The 9480-nt window shown below is 36.3% G+C and overlaps 1 long non-coding RNA gene across 3 annotated transcripts; it reads right to left on the reverse strand.

Annotated features, from left to right (window-relative positions):
• Positions 1-4140: 4140 nt before the first annotated feature.
• Positions 4141-7070, reverse strand: LOC113298048. Of its 3 annotated transcripts, none has more exons than XR_003333984.1 (3): positions 6620-7070; positions 6136-6463; positions 4141-5989 (listed from the first exon to the last, which is right to left on the reverse strand). It is a non-coding gene; the product is annotated as an uncharacterized LOC113298048 (long non-coding RNA). The 3 variants fall into 3 exon arrangements; XR_003333985.1 differs by having other exon boundaries at positions 6136-6484; XR_003333986.1 differs by lacking the exon at positions 6620-7070 and having other exon boundaries at positions 4141-5737; positions 5821-5989; positions 6136-6610.
• Between the last annotated feature and the right edge of the window lie 2410 nt (positions 7071-9480).

The raw sequence follows: 9480 nt of genomic DNA on the forward strand, positions 1-9480 counted from the left end.
GGAAAAATAGTGTGATTTACCCAGATTAAGCCTGGAATCTTTTGTCTCTGCGGCTGAACAGGAAAGGAAAGAGGAAAACTGGGAAGAAAGAGAGAAATATGCAAAAAAAAAAAAAAAAAAAAAAAAAAAAAAAAAAAAGGAATTGGAAATCGTAGGGGTTAGGGTGTCGACTTCTTTTCCACTAATGGAAGGAAAAAAATTGACAAGAAAATCAATTTCACCCGGAAAAAAGTTATGCCAAACAAGGGTAATATGAACCACCTCCTCCAACTACCTCTCCTGACTCCACTCCACCGATGCCAAACACACTCTTAATGAAAAACATTAGCTACCTGATGATAAATGAAAACATAAAATACCCGCAATTTCTTGGACTGAAGGAGCTCTCTGATAAAGTGGAAATCAGTAGCAACATGTGTCATTCTGATGTGTAAAAAGGGATTAGAGATTAATATAGTAGCACCTTTGTTGTCACAACCGAAAGAAGGAGTGGTAAAGAGCAAGATACCCAAATCTTTAAGAAGCTGACAAACCCAAAGAACTTCAATAGTAGTTTGAGCTAATGACCTTTATTCAACTTTAGTTGAGCTTCTAGCAATGGTAGACTGCTTTTTAGAAGGCCACACAGTAACCACTAGTACATCTCCTATTATCTAGATTTCCAGCATAGTCAGAATCAGAATAGGATGAGAGTGCTCGCAAACCCTTTTGGAGAACAATACCAAAATCAGTGGTACCTTTAAGATATCTAAGTACCCTTTTGGATGCAATTAAATGAGTTGTAGAAGGCTTACTCATGTGCTGACAAACTTGATTAACAGAATAACAAATTTTTGTCTTGGTCCAAGTAATATACTGCAATGCTCCTACAAGAGATCTGTATTCAATAGGATCATTTCCATATGTAGCACTCAGTTTTCAATCTGCAATGGCTGGTGTATAACAAGGTTTTACTCTCATATTTGTGTTATTGGGAATATCAAGGATATACTTAGACTAAGATAGATGCATGGTAGAATTATTTATCTTTATCTCAAACTTATCCAAAACCAAAAAATAAAACCTCACATCTCTCATAAGTTCAGAAGTTCAAGAGATTATGGAAAGGAAATCAAAGAAAATCAGCAAAGAAAGATTTTCGCTCCTCTGCACCCTTCAAGACTTGTAAGGCCGCCTTCTCCATGTCCAGCTCTTCAGTCAGCCTAGCAATCTTGTCTTCCTTGTCCATCACAGCATCATTGGGAAAGGGTATGTTATTCTCACATGAGTCCTTGATGGCATTTATCTTCTTACGAAGCCATTTCACGTTGAAGCCAAGTCTCTTAGAATTCTCCAAGTTGAACTCCCAATCAAAGAGTACATCTGGAGTAATAGTATTTCTGGCCCTAGTGCATATATCACTTACAACACGCAAGATAACACTTACTTGCATTTTCAAGGAATAAGCACACTTAGGGTCTCTGGTAACGGTGATGTGACCAAACTTCCTCCATATCTTCTCGTACAAGCCTGCATATCCAATTGGAACGCTGAATCCACCAACTAGTTCATGGTATGTGACCAAACTTCCTCCATATCTTCTCACACATTTCTCAGCTTCCCTCCTACAGATCGACCCATCCTCTCTTGTGACGGAATTGACTCTGGAACGACCATTGTTGGTTTAGGCCAGAGTCCTACAGATTGATCTCTCGGATTCAAAGCACTCCCTCTTGTAGTGCATCTGTGTGAGGTTAGAAAGTTCGCTCGGTTCAAGGAGTCTCCTCCGCACGGTCGTCTCCTCAATTTCTTAAAAACCAGCAACTCGTTTTTCCCCATCTACAGGAACTAATAGATATACATGACTTATATTCCGGAAGAACAGCCTAGAAATATCAATCACATCACAATAATCTTAATCGACTAGCGAAACAAGATATTGTGGAATCACAAACGATGAGATGAAGATGTTTGTGACTACTTTTATATCTTGCCTATCGGAGAAATTAATCTCGAGCCAAGTTTACAATTGTACTCAATACGATAGAAACAACAAGATCAGATCACGCAACTACAGAGAAAATAGTTGGGTCTGGCTTCCAAATCCCAATGAAGTCTTCAAATCGTTAAGCTTCGGGGTCTCGGTAGAAACCTAAGGTTAAAGGAGAATCAACTCTAGCTCATACAACTAGTATCACACAGGAAGTGTGGGGATTAGGTTTCCCGATAGCCTGTTTAAATACCCAGCCAGCCTAATAACCCATCTAAATAATACCAAAATTATATGCTTTAAAATGTAAATACATATAAATTATTGGATTATTCCCAGATTCTACTTTCCCTTTCTCTGGTTATTCTCTCGTAATATCCTCCAAATACTTTCCTTTCTCTCATTATTCTCTTGTCATTTCCTCCTAAAATATCTAGGTTAGAGAGATTTTAGCCAAAATCTTGTCTATTGTTGGTATAAATTCACAATTTCAGAATGAATTGTTATAGGCTCTGTAAAATTGAAATCTCTTTTAACCATCCTACAATTCCCTTCTGTATTTTTAGGTTAGCATCGATTCATTCTCTACTGGTAATTCCTTTTAGCGAAGAAGGGGCTAATAAAATAGTAAGTTCTTTTGTTCTAATCTAAATCTATTACATTTCATCTTTAACGAATATAGTTATGTTCTATGCTTCTATTTTGGATTGTAATGAAAGCATGATGCTTTATTGGTTGATTTGGTTTTTAACTTTTTATGGTCTTGATAAATTGATACTTGATACTCTCTCTGTCCCACTAATAAGTGACCTATTTGATTTTAGATTTTGTCCCATTAATAAGTGACCTATATCACTAAACAAGGAAGTATTTCTAAAATTATCCTTTTAGTTAATTATATAAAAATATAAGAAATATGCATAATTTGATAAGCATGTTTATTTTCGTTATGTAGGTGTTTTAAAATGCTTTTCGATGGTATGAAGTTTGCGAACATCCATGGAGTAGTTTGAGAGATAAATCATTTCTAAATTTCACTAGTTATTATCCATAAGGGTATAATTGTAAAAAATGCTTAAAAATACTCTTTTCCTTACTTGCCTTAAAATTATGCGAACTTAAACTAGGTCACTTAATAGTGAGATGGAGGGAGTATTTAAAAGATTGATCAAACAAAAAAAAAAATACTTTCCCTAACAGTCAATTACATAACTTAGATTGTATACCAGTCGAACTGGATTAAATTCGTCTTTAGGTGAATATTATAAGCAAAGTGCATGTGAACAGACTAACATGATCCAAATGATGTTGAAAATTCGTGATGCACCGTATTAGTTATTGACCAAATTAATTGTGCACCGTAAATCTGAAGTCCACAAAGCTACCACCTGATAATGAATACCTGAAGTCTAGAAAACTACCACGTGACTTCCTCTCTTTTTTTAACGGGTGTCTGATTTTGCCTAATTGAAATTGATGCTCGTCAGAGAAAACGAACGTCGGGAATGTGGGAGCATTTTGACCAAGTTAGCGTACTAGATCCAAATGATCCAGAAAATAAGATGTCAAAGCTTGCACGGTGTATGATATGCGGGGAAATTAAGTCATCTTTATCGGCACTTTAGAAACTATTTGAAAAAGAGCCAAGCTGGTGATCGCCCATTTACTTTTTTTATTTCAAGTACGGAATAAAGTTTTGTAGTGGATTATGAATTTTTGTTGAACTTAAAGTTTCATCTGAACAATACAATTTTATGCTATTTACATGCATTAACTGATTTTACTTTCGTGTAAATTAATTATATACTTCTAGTTTTCATGCCCTACAAATATACCCTTACTACTTAATAAATATACCACACATCTTATCACGATCGATTACATTAATACCCTTTATTATATATTTTTTTCCTTATTTTATAACACAAACGTATTTCTTCATTTTAAAAACGTAAATTTCCCTCGTTTCTACACCATCAGTCTACCACCGTCACCAGTCCACCACCACCGTCACCGCCACCGGTCCACCACCACCGTCACCGCCATCATCGTCATCACCACCGCCACCAGTCCACCTCCAACCATCGCCACCACCACTACCGCCACCGCCGCCACCACCAGTCCACCACTACCGCCACCGCCGCCACCACCAGTCCACCACAACCGCCACCAAGCCACCACCAGTCCACCACAACCACCCCTACTATTTTACCACCGCCACATCCAACTCCACCGCAACCACTGGCAGCACCACCACTGCCATCGCCGCCGCTACTAGTCCACCACTGCCGCCGCTACTAGTATATCGCTAGTGGTGTCAACAATCGAAGTTGATCCCAAAACAAAATCAGGAAATAAAAAAAAAATATATGGTGTCAACAACGAAAGTTGACCCCCAAAACTAAAAATCCAGAAAAATGTGCAGATTATGTATTGGGTCAATAACCAAAGTTGATCCCAAAATCTAATATCAACAATCAAAGTTGATCAAAATAAAAACAAATCAGAAAATAATAGAAAATAATATGATATCAACAACTGAAGTTGATCCCAAAAATATGATATCAACAACCAAAGTTGACCCCAAAATCTAGTGTCAACAACCAAAATTGATATCAAAATTAAAAATCTAGAAAACGTTTAGATTAAATATGATGTCAGCAACCAAAGTTGATCCCAAAAACTGGTGTCAACAACCAAAGTTGATCCCTAAACTGACGTACTAAAACAATTGACATACACGAATGATGGAACCTGACGTGAATTGAACACGCATCTTCTGATTAGAATCGGTTGTGATACCATTACACCACAGATTCATCTTGAGAGATACCATATAGTTTGCAAGGATCAACAATTGGAAGACCAACAACAAATGCGAAACGGAAAAGAAAAATGATCATCTCTTATATACCTGCAATAAACACCGAAAACAATTTGAAAACCAACCCAATAACACGAGTTCACCATTCACAAAATTCAAAATAGCAAATACACAATTATCTGTATCAACTATATATACTATTGTATTCGAACTAATTTCAACAGTTCGTTAAACATACCAAGAGCAAACCATTTTCTCCTTTCACCACCAATACCAATGGCAACACCACCAATACCAACAAAAAATAAAGAAAAGAAAAGCTCATTCTCACAAACCCCCACGCCAAACCAAGCAATAGCCCCAAGGGAAGGTTCGACACCTGGGCTTGGTGGCTTTGTTTTGTTGTCCCTCTAAGTTCCACTTTAAAATATGTTACGTTTACACCTATGCTGGACATAGATGATAGATTTGAGTTGGGAGTTTTGCAGATCACGTTTACACCAAAACTATTTTATAATCTTCATTTATAAGCAATAACTCTTACAGGGACATAATAAGTGCACTAAAATTAAGTTATGCAGCTTGGTTATTAAATCCTCAAGAGACAAACTCAGTAAAATCTCCATTTCAACGAAACGGCAAACATCTCACTCTAAATCCCTAATCCCTCCATCAAAAAGTTTTCTTTGACAATATATTATCACCATATTTTATCTACAAATGAAAATAAAACAAGGGACAGATGATTACCTAGCACAAATAGTTAAATCCCATGGATGCTTAACTTTAATTTCACAAAATCAATACAGATTAGTTAGTTGGGACTGTAGACAACATGGAGCTATTAGTGTCATACATACCTCGACACCCACTGAAATGCCACTTACTTAATTCCAGCAAAAGTAGGTAGCCAGAGAACTGCCTTGTCAAGCTTGGTTAGGAGCCTGTACATTTTACAACAAAACAACAATTTCACAAAATCACTACAGATTAAAAATGTAGACAGTAGGGAGCTAAGACAAGCAACCTTAGTATGTTCATGACAGTCACTGGCCAATTAAATGAAATTTCCACTTTGCATATAAGATGTTCCAACTCCAGTACTTGCATTTAGAGGAGCAGTACTTGCATTTTGCATATAAGCTGCTCCTAATTTCATCTTCAAGTTATGATGTTGCAAAGACTCTCAATTCAACCTGAAATAGTAATGACCACTGCCATTATTCAACACAATCTCTGTGAAAACCTATCATTTCCAGCGCGTATTTAAACCATCGAAATTATCAGTCTAGATACTAAGTAATAACACCATTGCTTGCAAGTATATCAGCCATTAGCAAACCTGATAACTTGAATCCAATTAACAACCCCCTCCAGGTGCTGGTCGATATTAGGAGAATTCTACTTCAGTTGCCACCATCATCATCAACTAATATAACCATTGAGATGAATATACTAATTGAGATTCCATATCCTCCACCACCACCAGTAAGAAGTATCACCACTACCAACATCTCCCAAAAATCACAATCACACCCATCTCCACCACCACTATGACCGCAACCACAATAATTTAGAAATTGAATTTGGATATGTAGAATACAACAACAAATCATACCTCATCCACCACCGCCAGCACCACCATCATCATCAGCATTACTTATTGAACTCTAAAATTACACAATCAAAACCTAATTAAAGAAATCATCCAACACTCTCGAGATCAATCAAATCGAGATAAAACACATATTCAATCTAAATCAAATCATATACAAACACGAAATCAGTTTTGAAAAATCTCTGAAACCTAAAAAGAAATGTCATACCTCCTCCTCCCCTGCCGCCGCCAGAACCACCATCACCATCATCGTAGTTACTTCTCTCTCTTCGATAATTCGGAAAAGTTTAACTATAGTATTACCAGAAATCAAAACCAAACCTAAAATTAAATCTCGATCTCGTTGAGTCTGATTTTAAAAATTAATATTTAGACGAAGAAGAAGATGAAGAAGGGGGTCTCATCAGTTGTTGATAATTGTGGATTCAATCTTGAATCAGTTGGCGGCGGCGAATGTGGTGGTGTAGTTGTGCAGGAGGAAAAGAAGATGAAGAAGAAGAAAAGAAAGATCAACTTCTGGTTATGATGCTGGAGTAGGGGTTGTGCAGAAATCATGAAAATAAAATTGAAGTGGCGGAGCTGGTGGTGGTAGCAGCGGCGGAGCTGGTGGTGGTAGTTACAGAGTTGTTGGTGGTGGTTGAAAGAAAAGGAGAGAAGAAATGAAACTGAAAAAGGAAGTGAATGGATCAGAAATTAAAAGAAGAAGGGTAAATATGGAAAGTAGGAAATGTTGATGGATCCCTGATGGACTTGTAGATGAAGAGGGATATATTTATTGTATGATAAGGGTAATTGTGAAGCCCATCAAAACAATGAAAATTTATATAATTCCCACTTTTACTACGGGAAAATTAGGGGCAGGTCCAGAAAATTTTTTTTCTTGCCGCCAGACCCACAGTTACTTTTCCCTACAGTCGCACCCAATATTATTTAAAATTCTTAAAAACGTGCAGAATTCCTCAATTACCCTTCAGCGGTTCTGGGCAGTTCTATTAACTCCCGAAAACGGTTAGAACATTTATTCCTCTCAGCCGTTTCTTTTCTCTTCTTCTCATTTATTCCTCATCCGTTTCTCACCAGTTTCTTTCTCTATTCCTATTCCTCCATAAACACTGTAACGGATCTGCAAAGATTTTCTTATACATCATTCAAACAAATCAATCATTTAAAACCGATTGAAGTTGATCAAACCCTAAAAATCATTTAAAACAGTTCATAAGAAAACGAAAACACGTTCATCAGAAATCAATTTAATGGATGAAACACCTTCGAAAACGCGTCTTCAGAAATCGAAACAGAAGAAAACAGGTATTAAAACTAGTTCTAATCGATGTATTCTTGCATGCATTCAGTAGATTTTTTTTTTCGATTTTAACTTTTGTTCTTGATGTTGAAGACGAGGGAGAAATTCAGTCGAAGAAAAAGAAAAAAACGGTGAGATTCAGCAATTACTTCATCTGTTTGTGTTTTGATTTTGTTTTTTCTATTTGTTTTTTTAATTTTAAGTTTTGTTGTACCAGAAGCCGATGATGAACCAGAAGCCGGAAATCCCCAAAAGAAGAACAAATCTAAGAAGAAAATTGTTTCTGGTGAAATTTTCATCCTAAATATGTTTATCCCTAATTTCTTTTGCTCCTATAACTTACCCACTCTTTGATTTTAACATCAATTTTACCTGAAGATGTTGAAGATGAAAAAGGAGAAAGTGATAGCGACCAAACACTGGTAAAGATGAAAAAGAAGGCAAACAAGGATGCTGAGATAAGATTGGAAGTCTCTTGTATGCATCCTCACTAATTGATGTGTTGATTCTGCATTAAAAAAAACTGCATTACATAAATCTGCATAACATAAATATGCATAACTTATTCTGCAGATGCATGACATGTTATGCTTACAAAAAAAAACACTGCATAACACCCATTTTTAAGTGTTGCTTTTTAATTTTCATCTATTTAAATTTTAACATCATTTTTACCTGCTAATGATGATAACCTAGAAGAGCAAAAATGGGAAACTGTTGGTGACCAGCAACAAAAGGAGACAAGAACCAAGGAAAAGCACAACGCTGCGAAGAAGAAAAGAAAAGTCACGGGTATGCATTTACGTTCCTTCGTGTGTGTGTGATTCATCTGCATAACAAAATTCTGTAGAAAAATGTGCATAACTTGTTATGCAGATGCATAACAGGTTCTGCTTACCAAAGTTACTGCATAACCTAAGCTTACCAAAGTTACTGCATAACTTAATATGAATAGCTTATTTATAAGATCAGGTCCTGAAGCAACCCTGTCAAGGAAGTCGTAGAGATTAAAAGATCAGGTGTCACCTCAAGTATCACCTAGTTCACCTAGGCCTGAAAAAGCTACTAAGGGAAAAAATAAAGCAAAGAATGCTGCGCCAAAGGAAGTATTGGGTGATGATACAGACAATGAGGATGCCGAAGATGGTAAGATTTGCTTGTCGTATCTTCTATGTAATATATTGTTTAATTGGTGTCATTGATTTTTTTCAATATTGATTTGGTCTGTTTCAGTGAGGCAAGCTGTTGATCATCAGAAGAAAATAAAAAGACATGAATCCAAACAATCGAAAGACCTGAAAAGGATGAAGAACAAGCAAATCGAAAGATCCGAGAGTGAAGAGGAAGAAGAAGAAGAATCTAATAAGCAATGTGTTGTCTATAAACAAGGTGTGTTGAATTCCTTCATGTTCCTGTTGTGCATCAGTTAATAAACTTCTCTTATCATTTACCTGCTTGTTTGTATGTAAAACAATCATGCTTGTTAAAAAACAAATGCATAACATATTGTGCCTTCTTAAAAAATATGCATAATATGTTATGCATTCAACTGTTTGTTTATGTAGTATTAACTAGTAGTGCATGATAGATTATGCATGGTCAAAGATGTGCATAATGCTGTAGGTGGTGGATTTTCGACAAAGACTAAATTCGTAAACTCATAATTATATGAAGCTATGATTCAGCAATCAGACGTGAGTATCGAGACACGGGTCTCTCATCGAATTCTCAACGGAGAGTACCTTCTCTCAGAGTACATGTGGATA

The sequence above is a fragment of the Papaver somniferum genome, chromosome 7 (assembly GCF_003573695.1).
Source record: "Papaver somniferum cultivar HN1 chromosome 7, ASM357369v1, whole genome shotgun sequence".
In the NCBI taxonomy this organism is placed as follows: domain Eukaryota; kingdom Viridiplantae; phylum Streptophyta; class Magnoliopsida; order Ranunculales; family Papaveraceae; genus Papaver; species Papaver somniferum.